This window comes from Ranitomeya imitator, chromosome 5, assembly GCF_032444005.1.
Source record: "Ranitomeya imitator isolate aRanImi1 chromosome 5, aRanImi1.pri, whole genome shotgun sequence".
Lineage (NCBI taxonomy): Eukaryota > Metazoa > Chordata > Amphibia > Anura > Dendrobatidae > Ranitomeya > Ranitomeya imitator.
This window is the reverse complement of record NC_091286.1, coordinates 453,034,787-453,055,049: the sequence shown is the minus strand read 5'-3', so window position 1 is coordinate 453,055,049 and position 20,263 is coordinate 453,034,787.

Here is a 20,263-nt window from a genome sequence, read left to right as displayed (position 1 = left end):
CTGGCAGAGGATCCTCAAATCCAGTTGTGAAAAACTTGTTGCATTATTCCAAAGAAAACTCACGGCTGTACTAGCTCAAAAGGGTGCTTCTACCTAATACTACGCAAAGAGTCTGAATGCTTATGACCGTGTGATATTTCAGTTTTTCTTTATAATAAATTTGCAAAAATTTCTACATTTCTGTGTTTTTTTCAGTCAAGATGGGGTGCAGAGTGTACATTAATGAGAAAAAAATGAACAATTTTGAATTTACCAAATGGCTGCTATGAAATAAAGAGTGAAACATTAAAAGGGGTCTGAATACTTTCCGTACCCACTGTATACATTAAAGAACAGCGGCAGAACTGAGACATATATACCAGAATGGGGGATATACAGTTGTGCTCCAAAGTTTACTTACCTCAGCAGAATTTTTGCTTCATCTGCCTTTTTTTCAGAGAATATGAATAATAACACCAAAACTATTTCTCCACTCATGGTTAGTGGTTGGGTGAAGCCATTTATTCTAAAACTACTGTGTTTTCTCTTTTTTAAATCATAATGACAACCAAAACTTCCAATTAACCCTGATCAAAAGTTCACATACCCTGGTGATTTTGGCCTGATAACATGCACAGAAGTTGACACAAATGGGTTTGCATGGCTACTAAAGGTAACATCCTCACCTGTGACCTGTTTGCATGTAATCCGTGTGTGCGTAAAAGTTGAGTTTCTGGGATCCAGACAGAGCATCTTTCATCCAGCCACTGACGTTTCTGTATTGTGAGTCATGGGGAAAGCAAAAGAATAGTAGTTCAAGTAGTTGAACTTTATAAAGCAGGAAAGGGATACAAAAAGATTTCCAAGGGATTGATAATGCCAGTCAGCAGTGTTCAAACTGTGATTAACAAATAGAAAATCAAAGGCTCTGTAAAAACAAAACCACCTTCAGGTAGACCAACAAAAATGTCATCCACAACTGCCAGGAAAATTGTTTGGGATGCAAAGAAAAACCCACAAATAACATAAGCTGAAATACTGGACTCTCTGAAAACTAGCAGTGTGGCTGTTTCAAGATGCACAATAAGGAGGTACTTGAAGAAAAATGGGCTGCATGGTCGAGTCACCAAAAGAAAGCTATTACTGCACAAATATTACAAAGTATCTCGCCTACAATATGCAAAACACCACAGAGACAAGCCTCAAAACTTCCAGAACAAGGTAATTTGGAGTGATAAGACCAAAATCAAACATTTTGGCAACAGCCATAAATGTTACATTTGGAAAGAGGTCAATAAGGCCTATGATGAAGGGAACACCATTCCTACTGCAAAGCACGGAGGTGGATCGCTGATGTTTTGGGGATGTGTGAGCTACAAAAGCACAGAAACTTGGTCAAAGTTAAAGGAAAGATGAATGCAGCACATTATCAGCAAATATTGGAGGCAAATTTGGACTCATCAGCCTGGAAGCTGCTCATTGGACATTCTTCGATGTTCCAACATGACAATGATTCAAAACACAAGGCCAAGTCGACCTGTCATTGGATACAGCAGAACAAAGTGAAGGTTCTGGAGTGGCCATCTCATTCTCCTGACCTCAATATCATTGAGCCACTCTGAGGAGATCTCAAGCGCTAATGCAAGTCTATGGAAAAATCCACACAGAAAACTTAACGTTCTTGCAAGAGGATTTGACATGTTGCAGAATCAAAATATGCACCACAGGTCAGTTTACACTGAGTTAAAAATAAAGCACAGTGGGCATGAGAGTGCGACAAATCTTATCCACTTTGCTGGACCTGTAAGACCCTGCATTTTTGACACCGCAAAAAAACGCAGCATTAAAAACGCATGGGAAGCTTATCATGGGAGCGTAGCCTTACTGTGCTCTATCCAAAGTATGAGAAACCTATTGTGATGCAAAAACGTGTTACCATGGTCAGATGGTTTCGGCTGGCTTTAGCAGTTCTCATTTTAGCTGTTTTTTTCCAATTCTGGATAAAACGTTTCTCCATCATCAGTGACGCTGCTACCATGAGGCGATTTGAGCTCTTTGTCTCAGGCGGCAGATTCTGTAGTATTATACTTACCTACTCCCGGCGCAGTCCCTGGACGTCCCTGCTTCTTCCAGCGCTGCAGATTCTTCCTGCACTGAGCGGTCAGATGGTACCGCTCATTACAGAAATGAATATGCGGCTCCACCTCCTAAAGAGGTGGAGCCGCATATTCATTTCTGTAATGGGCGGTAACTGTGACCGCTCAATACAGGAAGAAGATGCAGCGGTGGAAGAAGCAGGGACGCAGCGCCAGCAGTAGGTGAGTATACGGGGAGGGGGAGCACAGCACTGCGCGATATTTACCTCTCCTCGTTCCAGTGTGGCTCCGTCTTCAGCGTCCTCTGGCTGTGATACTCAGGTCAGAGGGCACGGTGACGTAGTCAGTGCGCGCCCTCTGCTGAACGTCAGTGCCAAAGACGCAGCTGCACGAGGCGCAGGTAAAGTGCCGGGGTCCTGAGCGAAGAGAGGTGAGTATGTGATTTTTTTTTATAGCAGCAAAAGCATATGGGGCATTTGACTATACGGAGCATCTTATGGGGCCATAACACTTGTGCAGCTCTCTATGGGGCAAGTGACTGTACGGAGCATCTTATGGGGCCATAACACTTGTGCAGCACTATATGGGGCAAGTGACTGTACGGAGCATCTTATGGGGCCATAACACTTGTGCAGCACTATATGGGGCAAGTGGTTGTACGGAGCATCTTATGGGGCCATAACACTTGTGCAGCATTATATGGGGTAAGTGACTATTCGGAGCATCTTATGGGGCCATAACACTTGTGCAGCACTATAAGGGGCAAGTGGCTGTACGGAGCATCTGTATGGGGCCATAATGTTTGTGCAGCACTATAAGGGGCAATGACTGTATGGATCATCTTATAGGGCCATAACACTTGTGCAGCATTATATGGGGCAAGTGACTGTACGGAGCATCTTATGGGGCAATAACGCTTGTGCAGCACTATATAGGGCAAATATCTCTATGAAGCATCTTATGGGGCCCTTTTTACCCTTTATGCAGGATTATATGGAGCATATTTTAATATGGAGCATCTAATGGGGCCCATCAAACTTTATGGAGCATTATATGAGGCTCCTGATTTAATATGGATATTCAAACACACTTAACCTACTGATGTCTCAATTAATTTTACTTTTATTGGTATCTATTTTTACTTTTGAAATTTGCCGGTAGCTGCTGCATTTTCCACCCTAGGCTTATACTCGATTAAGTTTTCCCAGTTTTTTGTGGCAAAATTAGGGGGGGTCGGCTTATACTACTCGGGTCGGCTTAAACTCGAGTATATACGGTAACTGGATTTGCGCTGCTAGGTGTTTTTTTTTTTTTATATAAAACTCTGGGGTCAAGTGCCCGCCCCCCCCCCTCCAGCAGGGACTGTGTGTGGGGGGGGGGGGGGAGGGGCATTTTTCCATTCACCTCAGGCAGCAGAGAGGCTAGGTTCACCCCTGTCCATGATGAATGCACAGCATTTTTACATTACAGTGCACTCATAATGTGCCACAGCTGGAGGCAGATCTTATATGAATACTGGTATTCAGTGAATAATAGTCAGATTGGAACGAAACCTTGACAAATATTGTAATCTCTGACAGTTTCAGGCATTTTTTTTATTTTTGCAAAATCACACTAAATCTAGCACCAAATACTCTTTGAAAACTTAAAGGGACTCTGTCACCTGAATTTGGAGGGAACAATTTTCAGCCATAGAGGCAGGGTTTTCGGGTGTTTGATTCACCCTTTCCTTACCCGCTGGCTGCATGCTGGCTGCAATATTGGATTGAAATTCATTCTCTGTCCTCCATAGTACACGCCTGAGCAAGGCAAGATTGCCTTGTGCAGGCATGTACTACGGAGGACAGAGAATGAACTTCTATCCAATATTGCAGCCAACATGTGGAGCGCCCCCAGACACAGGGCCACGAGTTCTCGGTACCGGGCCTCTCTGATTCGGTTCTGATGCTGTCACGGTGGCTAGACCCGGTCCGTGACCCTGCTAAGGGGCGTCCAATAAAAGGTGATAGGAGTCTGTCAAGGTTTCGTGACGCCACCTGTGGTGTTCAGTCAGGGTGACCGACGCTGCTGTGGGGTCCGCTGGGGTGATGGAATGGCAGCTGGATGGTATACCTTCCCACAGGTGAAGTATGTCCCCAGGGCTTTCCAGTAAGGTGAATGGTGATGGTGCGAGGTGCAGTCAATAACGAGGACACAAGGTTGCAGTCTCTTTACCTCTTTACTGAAGACTTCAGGATCCTCAATCCAGAGCACGCTTAACAGGGCTATCTGAGACCGGCCGGTCCGATGGGCACTTCCAGAGTTCCCTTTGCAGGTGGAAATCAGTGCCTACCACTAGCGCCTGTGTGTTGTAGTGCTACCCTGCTGAGCATTCGGAATAGTCTTCACAACTGCTGTTCTCGTTCGTTCTTTCTAATTCTCTCTCGCTTGTTCCAGATGTTACTAGTTTCTCGTCCCCCAGTATGTTATGGCTAGGATGCACCCGTATGACGGGAAGGCTCGGAGCTCTTTCGGGACCCTAGAGACGCCCCTCTCCACACGTTGCCCCCTATGTCTTCATAGGAAATTTAAGGTAGACAGCAACCTATAATTAACTGTCCTGCGGAGTTCGAAGTAAGGCCTACAGTCAGTTACTCCCGCAGTGTTCCGGCCACCGGCTACGCACCTCAGTAGGATGTTGCCTCGGTCTCACGGCACGACTCCTACTGGTTCTCCTTTGTGCTTGTTCTCATTTCTCACTGTTCCACAATATCCTTCCCTTCGTGTCTCTCTCTTGGATACCGCCGAGGGGTGTGCAGGCGCAGTTCCGTTACATTCTGCTCTGTTCGCTAGGCACCTGCCAGGTTCCCACGCCTGACAGGGACCCCCCTGTGTCTTCTCCCTGCAACACCCCCTGCCACGGAATGTTGCCTGAATCCAACCCAGTCAGCTTCTGACTAACTTCCTATCCAACCCCTAGTTTTACGAGTGTGAGGAGTGGCCCAATAAATAAAGCCTTTTGCACCCCCTAGTGGCCGGAGTGTGAAGTGTAATGTGTGCTGGTGATACCTGGTCAGTAGAATTCCTTCAGTGCCATCAGACATACCATTACTCCCCTTAGTGGCAGAGTGTCATACTGCAATGACCAGATCTCTGGGGCGCTGCACTCCCCCCTGGTTAAATCCAGTACTTTCAGCAAAAGACATACAAAATTTTTGAAATGCTTAAAACAAGTAAATAGAACAATGCTTCCCTTTATGGGAGGTGAGGACACTTGAAAGTTGCAAACAAAAACAGGATTAAATAGTTTTAAATAACATTATGACTATAAATAACTCTTATCACCCTGCCGGGTATTCTACTAAGTGCAAACTCTGAACAATAAGTTAACTTTTCCTTTAAGGGTGTATAAGCTGAACCCACTAAAGGCCTACTACAAAATACTATAAAATAACTCAACTTGTCTTTCTTTTCTAGCTTCACCAATGCAGGACCGCCTAGCTCCCGGGCTGGGCCTACTGTCATTGTTTCTCTTTCAGCAACCAACTGTTGTTCTACGGTTCTCAGGAAGACTCTCTCTCTAACCCCTACGGGTTCACTTTCAATCTTTCCTGTCCTCAATCTCTATCAACGTTATCAAGCTGTTCTAAATTTCAACATTATCAACATTTCCTAAGGCAACATTTAAACATTCTCTTTAAGACGGAGCCGAGTCTCTATGAGGTAGTGCAGATTCTCTCTGTCTGCAAGTCCAATGAAAGCAAGACCTTCTGCGTCATGTCCAGAAGCATTATCTTCGCAAAGTCTTCTTTCTTTTGTAAAACCAGTAGGGAGCACCTTTAAGAAGGTGCAAACTATATACAAAACAGTTTTGGAATCATTCACTGTTCATGATCCGGCAGTCTTTGAAACAATGATAACTTGTGCAAAAATAGAAAAAGAAATGTAAAACAATAGGGATCCCGGGTCAACAAAGGGATGCCTTTAAGAAATAACCCTAGATGGGTTTAAAGCAGCAAAAACAGGGAACAGTTTACTATTTACATACTCGGTTCTTCGAGGTTTATTGCTTTGGCGTTGGTGGTTGTGACAACTCCACCGGCAGCAGTGGGCGGGGCCATCCCGCCGAGTACTCGCGGGCACTTGGTGTGGTCACAGGAGATCCCGGGCTCCAATCAGGGGTCTGTGTGGCAATTGTTCTGAACCTCGCAGCAACCGAGGTGCCATCCACTCCTTAGGCTGAGCTTTCTGCCACCACCGTAGTGGTAGTGTCCACAAGTGGTGGTTTTCACGATGGTGCATGTGGGGGTCACCACCGTAGTCTTAGTGATGGTCGTGGTCCGGTCACAAGGGGGCACCCTCGCTATGGGGGATGGCTTCTCCGACGCTTTGTCTGGTGATGTCATGGGGACTGGCCGTTTACATTCAGGGCGAACCACCCCTCTCCCCAAAGTGCCGAGTGTAGGTGACCTCGTCCCCCGGGTATAGATCCCAGTCCGGGTGGCCTTCCCTGAGATGGGACTCCACATCCCTCCGGTTAACGAAAACCTCGGAATACAGATCTGGCTCCTTGATGAAGCCCCATCCCCCATGGAGCTTGAAATCCACAACGGTGCCCTGCCTGCGCGGGGTCTGATGGGCGGTGCGGTCCTTGCGGGCCCGATCCTTTACCTCGAGGTCCCGCCGGTAGTGGGCTTCTCGCTGGGCCTGGTGCTGTCTCTCTTGCTCCTCCCACTGCCGATCCAGCTGGGCCTGGTATTCTTCCCAGCTAAGGGCCTCCACCATCTCCCCTTCCTGTGTCTTCACCCCGGGGAACCCATGATATTCGATCCTGGGTTCACCCAGCGGCATATGGTGCGCTGTTATGACCTGGTGGTGAGGACAATAATGGACCTGGTGGTTAAGAGCACACGGAATGACCTGATAGTTACTAATAATACAGGACAAGCTCTGAGACGTGGGAACTCTGCTGACCGCAATCCCTAATCCTATCACACACACTAGAAATAGCCGTGGAGCGCTCCTGACGCTCCCTATGCGCCTCGTCACAGGCTAAGGAACTAGCTAGCCCTAAAGATAGAAAAATAAAGCCTAACTTGCCTCAGAGAAATTCCCCAAAGGAACAGGCAGCCCCCCACATATAATGACTGTGAGTAAAGATGAAGATTACAAACACAGAGATGAAATAGATTTAGCAAAGTGAGGCCCGACTTACTGAACAGACAGAGGATAGGAAAGGTAACTTTGCGGTCAGCACAAAAAACTACAAAAAGACCACGCAGAGGGCGCAAAAAGACCCTCCGCACCGACTCACGGTGCGGAGGCGCTCCCTCTGCGTCCCAGAGCTTCCAGCAAGCAAGACAAAAATCAAAATAGCAAGCTGGACAGAAAAAATAGCAAACAGAGAAAAACAAGCAGGAACTTAGCAGGTCACAAGAACGATCCAGGAGCGAACTAGACCAATACTGGAACATTGACAGGTGGCATGGAGCAATGATCTAGGTGGAGTTAAATAGAGCAGCCAGCTAACGAATTAACCTCGTCACCTGTGGAAGGAACCTCAGAAGCCGCAGCCCCACTCACAACCACCAGAGGAAGCCCATGGACAGAACCAGCCGAAGTACCATTCATGACCACAGGAGGGAGCTTAACAACAGAATTCACAACAGTACCCCCCCCCCTTGAGGTGGGGGGCACCGAACCCTCACCAGAGCCCCCAGGCCGACCAGGACGAGCCAAATGAAAGGCACGAACCAGATCGGCAGCATGAACATCAGAGGCAAAGACCCAGGAATTATCTTCCTGACCATAACCCTTCCACTTGACCAGGTACTGGAGTTTCCGTCTTGAAATACGAGAATCCAAAATCTTCTCCACCACATACTCCAACTCCCCCTCAACCAACACCGGGGCAGGAGGATCAATGGATGGAACCACAGGTGCCACGTATCTCCGCAACAATGACCTATGGAATACATTATGGATGGCAAAAGAAGCTGGAAGGGTCAAACGAAATGACACAGGATTGAGAACCTCAGAAATCTTATACGGACCAATGAAACGAGGCTTAAACTTAGGAGAGGAAACCTTCATAGGAACATAACAAGACGACAACCAAACCAAATCCCCAACACGAAGTCGGGGACCCACACAGCGTCGGCGGTTAGCGAAACGTTGAGCCTTCTCCTGGGACAATGTCAAATTGTCCACCACATGAGTCCAAATCTGCTGCAACCTATCCACCACAGTATCTACACCAGGACAGTCCGAAGACTCAACCTGCCCTGAAGAGAAACGAGGATGGAAACCAGAATTGCAGAAAAACGGCGAAAACAAAGTAGCCGAGCTGGCCCGATTATTAAGGGCGAACTCAGCCAAAGGCAAAAAGGACACCCAATCATCCTGATCAGCAGAAACAAAGCATCTCAGATATGTTTCCAAAGTCAGATTAGTACGTTCGGTTTGGCCATTTGTCTGAGGATGGAAAGCTGAGGAAAAAGACAAATCAATGCCCATCCTAGCACAAAAGGATCGCCAAAACCTCGAAACAAACTGGGAACCTCTGTCTGAAACGATGTTCTCCGGAATGCCATGTAAACGAACCACATGCTGGAAAAACAACGGCACCAAATCAGAGGAGGAAGGCAATTTAGACAAGGGTACCAAATGGACCATCTTAGAGAAGCGATCACAAACCACCCAAATGACCGACATCTTTTGAGAGACAGGGAGATCCGAAATAAAATCCATAGAAATATGCGTCCAGGGCCTCTTCGGGACCGGCAAGGGCAAAAGCAACCCACTGGCATGAGAACAGCAGGGCTTAGCCCGAGCACAAGTCCCACAGGACTGCACAAAAGAACGCACATACCCCTACAAAGATGGCCACCAAAAGGATCTAGCCACCAAATCTCTGGTACCAAAGATTCCAGGATGACCAGCCAACACCGAACAATGAACCTCAGAGATAACTCTACTAGTCCATTTATCAGGGACAAACAGTTTCTCCGCTGGGCAACGGTCAGGTCTATCAGCCTGAAATTTTTGCAGCACCCGCCACAAATCAGGGGAGATGGCAGACAAAATTACCCCCTCTTTGAGAATACCCACCGGCTCAGGAACACCCGGAGAGTCGGGCACAAAACTCCTTGACAGGGCATCAGCCTTCACATTCTTAGAGCCCGGAAGGTACGAAACCACAAAATCAAAACGGTAGAAAAATAGCGACCAACGAGCCTGTCTAGGATTCAACCGTTTGGCAGACTCGAGATAAGTCAAATTCTTGTGATCTGTCAAGACCACCACGCGATGCTTGGCTCCTTCAAGCCAATGACGCCACTCCTCGAATGCCCACTTCATGGCCAACAACTCTCGATTGCCAACATCATAATTGCGCTCAGCAGGCGAAAACTTTCTAGAAAAGAAGGCACATGGTTTCATCACCGAGCCATCAGAACTTCTCTGCGACAAAACAGCTCCTGCTCCAATCTCGGAAGCATCAACCTCGACCTGAAACGGGAGCGAAACATCTGGCTGGCATAACACAGGGGCAGAAGAAAAACGACGCTTCAACTCCTGAAAAGCTTCCACAGCCGCAGAAGTCCAATTGACCACATCAGCACCCTTCTTGGTCAAATCAGTCAACGGTTTAGCAACACTAGAAAAATTACTGATGAAGCGACGATAAAAATTAGCAAAGCCCAGGAACTTTTGCAGACTCTTCACAGATGTCGGCTGAGTCCAATCATAAATGGCCTGGACTTTAAAAGGGTCCATCTCAATAGTAGAAGGGGAAAAAATGAAACCCAAAAATGAAACCTTCTGAACTCCAAAGAGACACTTAGACCCCTTCACAAACAAAGAATTAGCACGAAGGACCTGGAACACCATTCTGACCTGCTTCACGTGAGACTCCCAATCATCCGAGAAGACCAAAATATCATCCAAATATACAATCAGGAATTTATCCAGGTACTCTCGGAAGATGTCATGCATAAAGGACTGAAATACTGATGGAGCATTGGAAAGCCCGAATGGCATAACCAGGTACTCAAAATGGCCCTCGGGCATATTAAATGCTGTTTTCCATTCATCGCCCTGTTTAATACGCACAAGATTATACGCACCACGAAGATCTATCTTGGTGAACCAACTAGCCCCCTTAATCCGAGCAAATAAATCAGACAGCAGAGGCAAAGGGTACTGAAATTTGACTGTGATCTTATTAAGAAGGTGGTAATCAATACAAGGTCTCAAAGAACCACCCTTCTTGGCCACAAAAAAGAACCCTGCTCCCAATGGTGACGACGACGGGCGAAAATGACCCTTCTCCAAGGATTCCTTTATATAACTCCGCATAGCGGCGTGTTCTGGCACAGATAAATTGAACAGTCGGCCCTTAGGAAACTTACTACCAGGAATCAAATTGATAGCACAATCGCAATCCCTATGAGGAGGTAGGGCACTGGATTTGGGCTCATCAAATACATCCCGGTAATCGGACAAAAACTCCGGGACTTCAGAAGGGGTGGATGACGAAATAGACAAAAATGGAACATCACCATGTACCCCCTGACAATCCCAGCTGGACACAGACATAGATTTCCAATCCAATACTGGATTATGGACCTGTAGCCATGGCAACCCCAAAACGACCACATCATGCAGATTATGCAACACCAAAAAGCGAATATCCTCCTGATGTGCAGGAGCCATGCACATGGTCAATTGAGTCCAGTACTGAGGCTTATTCTTGGTCAAAGGTGTAGCATCAATTCCTCTCAATGGAATAGGATACTGCAAGGGCTCCAAGAAAAAACCACAGCGCCTAGCATACTCCAAGTCCATCAAATTCAGGGCAGCGCCTGAATCCACAAATGCCATAACAGAATAGGATGACAAAGAGCAAATCAGAGTAACGGACAAAAGAAATTTCGACTGTACCGTACCAATGGTAGCAGACCTAGCGAAACGCTTAGTGCGCTTAGGACAATCGGAGATAGCATGAGTGGAATCACCACAGTAAAAACACAGCCCATTCCGACGTCTCTGTTCTTGCCGTTCAGCTCTGGTCAAAGTCCTATCACATTGCATAGGCTCAGGTCTATGCTCAGATAATACCGCCAAATGGTGCACAACTTTACGCTCACGCAAGCGTCGATCGATCTGAATGGCCAAAGACATAGACTCATTCAGACCAGCAGGCATGGGAAATCCCACCATGACATCCTTAAGGGCTTCAGAGAGACCCTTTCTGAAAATTGCTGCCAGCGCACATTCCACTGAGTGAGTACAGACCACTACCTAAACTTCTGACAATATATCTCTACCTCATCCTGACCCTGACACAGAGCCAGCAAGATTTTCTCTGCCTGATCCACTGAATTTGGTTCATATTAAGCAATCCAAGCACCAGAAAAAACGCATCAACATCACGCGATGCCGGATCTCCTGGCGCAAGGGAAAATGCCCAGTCTTGAGGGTCGCCACGTAACAAAGAAATAACGATTTTCACTTGTTGAACAGGGTCACCTGAGGAGCGAGGTTTCAAAGCAAGAAACAATTTACAATTATTTTTGAAATTCAGAAACTTAGATCTATCCTCAAAAAACAAATCAGGAATTGGAATCCTAGGCTCTAACATCGGATTCTGAACCACAAAATCTTGAATGTTTTGTACCCTTGCAGTGAGATTATGCATACAAGAGGACAGACCTTGAATGTCCATATCTACACCTGTATCCTGAACCACCCAGAGGTAAAGGGGAAAAGAGAGACAAAACACACTGCAAAGAAAAAAAAATGGTCTCAGAACTTCTCTTATCCCTCTATTGAGATGCATTAATACTTCGGGCCACCTGTACTGTTATGACCTGGTGGTGAGGACAATAATGGACCTGGTGGTTAAGAGCACACGGAATGACCTGATAGTTACTAATAATACAGGACAAGCTCTGAGACGTGGGAACTCTGCTGACCGCAATCCCTAATCCTATCACACACACTAGAAATAGCCGTGGAGCGCTCCTGACGCTCCCTAGGCACCTCGTCACAGCCTAAGGAACTAGCTAGAACTAAAGATAGAAAAATAAAGCCTACCTTGCCTCAGAGAAATTCCCCAAAGGAACAGGCAGTCCCCCACATATAATGACTGTGAGTAAAGATGAAGATTACAAACACAGAGATGAAATAGATTTAGCAAAGTGAGGCCCGACTTACTGAACAGACAGAGGATAGGAAAGGTAACTTTGCGGTCAGCACAAAAAACTACAAAAAGACCACGCAGAGGGCGCAAAAAGACCCTCCGCACCGACTCACGGTGCGGAGGCGCTCCCTCTGCGTCTCAGAGCTTCCAGCAAGCAAGACAAAAATCAAAATAGCAAGCTGGACAGAAAAAATAGCAAACAGAGAAAAACAAGCAGGAACTTAGCTTCTGCTGGGAAGACAGGTCACAAGAACGATCCAGGAGCGAACTAGACCAATACTGGAACATTGACAGGTGGCATGGAGCAATGATCTAGGTGGAGTTAAATAGAGCAGCCAGCTAACGAATTAACCTCGTCACCTGTGGAAGGAACCTCAGAAGCCGCAGCCCCACTCACAACCACCAGAGGAAGCCCATGGACAGCACCAGCCGAAGTACCATTCATGACCACAGGAGGGAGCTTAACAACAGAATTCACAATAGTGCGCTCAGCATAGACCTCGCCTGGCATGGCGATCGGCGAGATCGGGGCCTTGTAGAAATGCTCCATGCCGGTGGCCCGGTCCCAGTGTGGAAGAGGCTTGTGAGCATGGGGCCCGGGGGAAGGGGGCACCACAATGGGGCCTATCAGCAGATCGGGACAGAGTAAGCAGACTCACTGACCGACGCGACTTCCTCCGTTGCAGCCGACTCCAAGGATGGCAAAGGATCCGGGGTCGGGAGTTCCTCCGCTGATGCCTCCTGGCACGAGGCCTTGGTCTCTAGCCACCACTGGAGAAGCTGCTCCACAAGATCCTCCATCTCACCCTGCAGGAGACCGGTCCCAGATGTGAGGCTCTGGCTGCTGTGCTCGTCCGGGTAGCTGGGGGAGCTGTTGTGAATTCCGCTCTTGGGCTCCCTCCGGTGGTTGTAAGTGGCACTTTTGTGAGTTCTGCTCTTGGGCTCCCTCTTGTGGTTTCAAGTGGTATGGCTGCTCCTTGGAGTTAGCTGTCATCAGCTGCGTCCACTTATCGTCTCTTCTGCTCGGCTATTTAGGCCTGGCTCTTTCTTCAGCCAGTGCCACTTGTAAGTGGTTCTTGGTTGGATTCACATCTCTTTGGATTTCCCCGTTATCCTGACCAGTTCAGCAAAGCTAAGTTTTTGCTTGCGCTTTTCTGTTCACAGTTTGAGGACTTATCCGTTCAGTGCTTTCTATGTTTGTCCAGCGTTATCAGTATGAATTAATTCTGTCTTGCTGGAAGCTCTGGGAAGCAGATTTACCCTCCACACCTTTAAGGCCCCTTCACATTAAGCGACGCTGCAGCGATACCGACAACGATCCGGATCGCTGCAGCGTCGCTGTTTGGTCGCTGGAGAGCTGTCACACAGACCGCTCTCCAGCGACCAACGATGCCGGTAACCAGGGTAAACATTGGGTAACTAAGCGCAGGGCCGCGCTTAGTAACCCGATGTTTACCCTGGTTACCATCCTAAAAGTTAAAAAAAACAAACAGTACATACTTACCTACAGCTGTCTGTCCTCCAGCGCTGTGCTCTGCACTCCTCCTGTACTGGCTGTGAGCACAGCGGCCGGAAAGCAGAGCAGTGACGTCCGGCTGACCGACGCTCACAGTCAGTGTAGGAGGAGTGCAGAGCACAGCGCTGGAGGACAGACAGCGTTAGGTAAGTATGTAGTGTTTGTTTTTTTTTACTTTTAGGATGGTAACCAGGGTAAACATCGGGATACTAAGCGCGGCCCTGCGCTTAGTTACCCGATGTTTACCCTGGTTACCAGTGAAGACATCGCTGGATCGGTGTCACACACGCCGATCCAGCGATGTCAGCAGGAGTCCAGCGACGAAATAAAGTTCTGGACTTTATTCAGCGACCAACGATCTCCCAGCAGGGGCCTGATCGTTGGTCGCTGTCACACATAACGATTTCATTAACGATATCTTTGCTACGTCACAAAAAGCAACGATATCGTTAACAATATCGTTATGTGTGAAGGTACCTTAAGTCAGGTGTGGAGATTTTTTTGTAAACTCTGTGTGGATTTTTGTAGTGTTTTATACTGACCGCACAGTATTCCATCCTGTCCTATCTATCAAGCTAGACTGGCCTCTTGTGCTCATCCTGGTTTCATTCTGTATATGTCTTTTCCCTCTCCACTCACAGTCATTATTTGTGGGGGACTAATCTATCCTTTGGGGATTTTCTCTGAGCAAGATAGTTTTCCTGCTTCTGTCTTTAGGGGTAGTTAGCTCTTAGGCTGTGACGAGATGCCTAGGGAGAGTTAGGAGCATTCCACGGCTACTTCTAGTGTTGTGTTGAGCTTAGGGACTGCGGTCAGTACAGTTACCACTTCCTTCAGAGCTCGTTCCATGTTGCTCCTAGACCACCGCATCATAACAGGGAGCCCTCTGCTTCAACCCTGCAGTCTGGGTCTGAGCGGCCGGCCATGGCGTCCTCCACGTGGGTCACTCCCTGGTCTCTTACCCGCTCTCTCCTTCGTGGGCGGTTTCGTTTCTTGTTTCTCCGCCCTCCATTGAGGATCAGGAGGCGGATCTCAGCTGCTGACGGACACGTCCTCAAGGTACAGAAATATTTAGACTGGGCGGCCATTATCTTTCGCGCTATTCAGCTCTTTTACGCCCACTTCCACGCCCTTCTTCTTCTCCTGCGCTCCCTGTGGCGCGGCAATGGCGGCGGTTTTGGTGGGAATCTTGCAGCAAACAGCAATACACAGTCCTTGCAATAAATCACAGTCCAAACACGTCTCAATCACAATTCCAAGGCACACATGACCTGCTTCTCAGGCTTAAGTACGATCCTGTTCGTGACGCCAAGTTGGAGCGCCCCCAGACACAGGGCCACGAGTTCTCGGTACCGGGCCTCTCTGATTCGGTTCTGAGGCTCTCACGTGGCTAGACCCGGTCCGTGACCCTGCTAAGGGGCGTCCAATAAAAGGTGATAGGAGTAAATCAAGGTTTCGTGACGCCACCTGTGGTGTTCGGTCAGGGTGACCGACGCTGCTGTGGGGTCCGCTGGGGTGATGGAATGGCAGCTGGATGGTATACCTTCCCACAGGTGAAGTATGTCCCCAGGGCTTCCCAGTAAGGTGAATGGTGATGGTATGAGGTGCAGTCAATAACGAGGACACAAGGTTGCAGTCTCTTTACCTCTTTACTGAAGACTTCAGGATCCTCAATCCAGAGCACGCTTAACAGGACTATCTGAGACCGGCTGGTCCGATGGGCACTTCCAGAGTTCCCTTTGCAGGTGGAAATCAGTGCTTAGCTTACCACTAGCGCCTGTGTGTTGTAGTGCTACCCTGCTGAGCATTCGGAATAGACCTCACAACTGCTGTTCTCGTTCTTTCTTTCTAATTCTCTCTCGCTTGTTCCAGATGTTACTAGTTTCTCGTCCCCCAGTATGTTATGGCTAGGACGCACCCGTATGACGGGAAGGCTCGGAGCTCTTCCGGGACCCTAGAGACGCCCCTCTCCACGCGTTGCCCCCTATATCTTCGTAGGAAATTTAAGGTAGACAGCCAACCTATAGTTAACTGTCCTGCGGAGTTCGAAGTAAGGCCTAGAGTCAGTTACTCCCGCGGTGTTCCGGCCACCGGCTACGCGCCTCAGTAGGATGTTGCCTCGGTCTCACGGCACGACTCCTACTGGTTCTCCTTTGTGCTTGATCTCGTTTCTCACTGTTCCACAATATCCTTCCCTTCGTGTCTCTCTCTTGGATACCGCCGCGGGGTGTGCAGGCGCGGTTCCGTAACGTTCTGCTCTGTTCGCTAGGCACCTGCCAGGTTCCCATGCCTGACAGGGACCCCCCTGTGTCTTCTCCCTGCAACACCCCCTGCCACGGGATGTTGCCTGAATCCAACCCAGTCAGCTTCTGACTAACTTCCTATCCAACCCCTAGTTTTACGAGTGTGAGGAGTGGCCCAATAAATAAAGCCTTTTGCACCCCCTAGTGGCCGGAGTGTGAAGTGTAATGTGTGCTGGTGATACCTGGTCAGTAGAATTCCTTCAGTGCCATCAGACGTACCATCACTCCCCTTAGTGGCAGAGTGTCATACTGTAACGACCAGATCTCTGGGGCGCTGCACATGCAGCCAGCGGGTAAGGAAAGGGTGAATCAAACACCCGAAAACCCCACCTCTATGGCTGAAAATTGTTCCCTCCAAATTCAGGTGACAGAGTCTCATTAACCTAACCTACAAAAACATTTTTGGCTAGTTAATCATTTAAAAAAAACCTTATTTTAGATTTTTTTTAAAAAATCAACTTGATCTCTAAGATTATACAGGGTGGAGCGCGGTAATTTGCTTTTTTGCACTGCATGCTGTGGCGGCACTGTCGGTCGAAGAGAGGGGAGAGTGGGTGTGGCTTACAGTGGCTGATGGGAGATTTGTATTCCTCTGCCTTTCAGTTGCCATCATGCAGTGGACATGTGAGGAGAGGTCATTTTGTGTTGAAGCGTATTTTTCAAATGCCCACTCGATCATTACAGTGCAGCGTGCTTTTCGTTTACAATTCGCTGTTCCTCCACGCGGACGTGTTCCTGGACGGCAATCAATTGTAAATTGGGTGAATGCATTCAGAACAGCAGGGAATGTGTCATGTGTACGAAGGGGACCTGAGAGAAGGATTACAACACCACAAAACATCGAGAGAGTTAGAGCAGCAGTACTGCAATCTCCGAAACGCTCTGCTCGGAAGCAATCATTTGCTCTTGGCATTTCAAGACGTTCTCTCCACCGGATTCTTCATGATGAACTGAATTTTCACCCGTATAAAATGTGCGTGGTCCAACATTTGTCAGCATGGGACTATTTGACACGGCGGACCTCTTGTGAAGACATGTTAGCAACGATACCCCGTGACGCAATTGTGTTTTTTTCTGATGAGGCACATTTTCACCTCAGTGGGTGTGTAAACAAACAAAATATGCGTTACTGGAGTGAAACAAACCCCAGAGAAGTTCACGAGAGACCTCTGCATTCGGACCGCGTCACTGTGTGGTGCGCCATATCACGAGTAGGCATCATTGGTCCTTACTTTTTTCAGGATAATGGTCGTGCCATAACTGTGAACTCCGAACGGTACTTGTCTATGATACAGGATTATTTTCAGCCGGCTCTTGAAGCAATGGAACTAGAGGATACATGGTTCCAACAGGATGGTGCCACTGCACACACAGCGAGGGTTACCATGAATTGTTTGAGGCAAATGTTTCCTGGACGGCTTATCTCTTTGAGGGGAGATGTGAACTGGCCAGCACGCTCACCAGATTTAGCCCCATGCAATTTTTTCCTTTGGGGTTACCTGAAGTCTAAGGTGTATATCAACCGTCCCAACACCTTGGAAGACCTAAGGAACAATATTGAAGCTGAAATTGGCAGAATACCAGTGGGCATGCTTGTTAGAGTTCATGAAAACTTCAGAAAACGTATGCAGCAGTGTGTGGATAGCGAAGGTCGACATTTGCCAGATACACTATTTAAAACCATGTAATTTAAAAATTCCATTACTGTTCAGTATAATTAAAATATAAAATAAATTTTTCTAATGATCATAATTTTTTTATTTAATTCCCAAATCAGCAAATTACCGCGCTCCACCCTGTATATTTGAAGTACCGTATTTTGCATCCATGTTACATTACACATATTCATTGTGATTTTATTGTAGATATGATTTAATTCAGTTGTCAAATCTGCAATATTAGTAAATGGGAACTTATAGAGGGGTACAAGCGGATTTCCTTATTAAAGCGAACCTGTCATCAGGATTTCACTAAGTAAAAATATTTGGCTGAGGAAAACTGGCACCGGCGGCCGCTCATGTGACCTCAGCCAAAGCCAAAACCAGAAGTGTAACAATCAGATGAAAATTATAAGGCTGTGTGCACATTTTTTGTGTTTTTTCGCTATAAAACGCGCTAAAAATGCATAAAAAATGCTTGCATATGCATCCCATCAATTAGAATGCATTCTGCAATTTTTGTGCACATGATGCGTTTTTTTTCCTTGAAAAAAATGCATTGCGGTAAAAAATGCAGCATGTTCTTTATTTTGTGGATTTTTCACGGTTTTCATGCTATTTAATGCAATGGGGAAAAACGTGAAAAAAATGCGTAAAAAACATTGGGTCAAAAACGCGAGAAAAACACGAAAAAAATGCATGCGGATTTCTTGCAGAAAATGTCCGGTTTCTTCAGGAATTTTCTGCAAGAAATCCTGACGTGTGCACATACCCTAATTGAAACACGTGCACCATGTTTGCTTTTTTTTTCAGTCACTCCTGGGTTTTGGCTTACAATTGGATCTGTTTTTAAAAATGACCCTGCGCTGAGATGATCTTATAAATTTGCCCCCGCTATATACTGTGTAATGGCTTTGTCTTACAATTCAGGAACATGAACTGATCATACTGTTATTCCCAACGGCGGCGCAAGTGGATTTGTGGATCCATTCTGCCACAGGACTGGGCCTGCCTAGGAAGGGGCGTTGCTAAGCGGATACCAGCTGTTCAGCGGAGCTCTTGATGGTGGGGACAGACAGGGCTGCAGATAACCACTAGGTACCACTCCTTGACAGATCCCAGTATTGCAGCTGGTCAGTTTTGTTGACACAGACTAGGGCTATGTTCAGACACAACCGTGTAGGATACTGGATCAGGAACTGGCCACACATGGATTGGGAGACAATGTTCAGACACTGGCTGCACAGGAACCAGGGGACTTTGGGAACAAGACTGGCCTCACCAGGACCATGGGATTTCGGATACAGGACTGGTCACACCAGGACCAGGGGAAAATGTTCAGCAGTGGCCACACCGGGACCAAGGGACTTCAGATTGAGGACTAGCCGCCCTAGGACCAGGGTCAGTTGAGGCTTCCTGCATGGCAATAGGTAATAGCCACCAGCCAATCACAGGCTGGCAGTTGACGTTGGCGTGCATTTGGCCAGCGTATGGCGTCACTATCATGCGCCGGCTTCTCCGTACCTCAGATGGATGAAGGAAGACAATGACGTTGGATCGCGGCCAGATAAGGAGAAACTTTTTTTAACATTTTTTTGTAACATCACAATATGGGAGCAGGATAGGAGATCATAGGGGGCAGAATAGAGGCAAGGGGGCAGTATAGAGACATGGGGTCAGTATGGAGAGACATGCGGGCAGTATGGAGAGACATGGGGCAGAATGGAGACGATATGGGGCTGTATGGAGAGACATGGGGTCAGAATGGAGTGACATGGGAGCAGAATGGACACGACATGGGGCAGAATGGAGATGACATGGAGGCAGAATGGAGACACATGGGGCAGAATGGAGACACTTGGGGCAGAATGAAGACACATGGGCAGGATGGAGCACATGGGGCAGGATGGAGACACATTGATACAGCCTTGAGGACTTAAGCTAACTTTCGATCAAATATAACTGCACTACAAAAGCAAGAACCTACTTCCTCATTAGGCAAAATTTTAAGAATTTTGTAAAGCTAAGTTTCAATGATGGGTTTTTGGTGAGGTTTTGACACTGTCTATTTCTGCAAAGCAAAGAAAGCAGCATCTTACAGTTCCAGTAAAGTGGATTGGATTTATTTATAGAGCCTGTTTCTTGGGCTCTCCATGCATTTGTTGTGAGTGACACAATGTAAGGGTTGTAATGTCTGTCATCTCTCACTAACCCCTTAAGAGATGTCCCAGTTGTATTTATTGCTGCTGTATGTATATACATTGTATGTCTGTGTAATATACAGTGGGGCAAAAAAGTATTTAGTCAGTCAGCAATAGTGCAAGTTCCACCACTTAAAAAGATGAGAGGCGTCTGTAATTTACATCATAGGTAGACCTCAACTATGGGAGACAAACTGAGAAAAAAAAAATCCAGAAAATCACATTGTCTGTTTTTTTAAAAATTTTTTTGCATATTATGGTGGAAAATAAGTATTTGGTCAGAAACAAACAATCAAGATTTCTGGCTCTCACAGACCTGTAACTTCT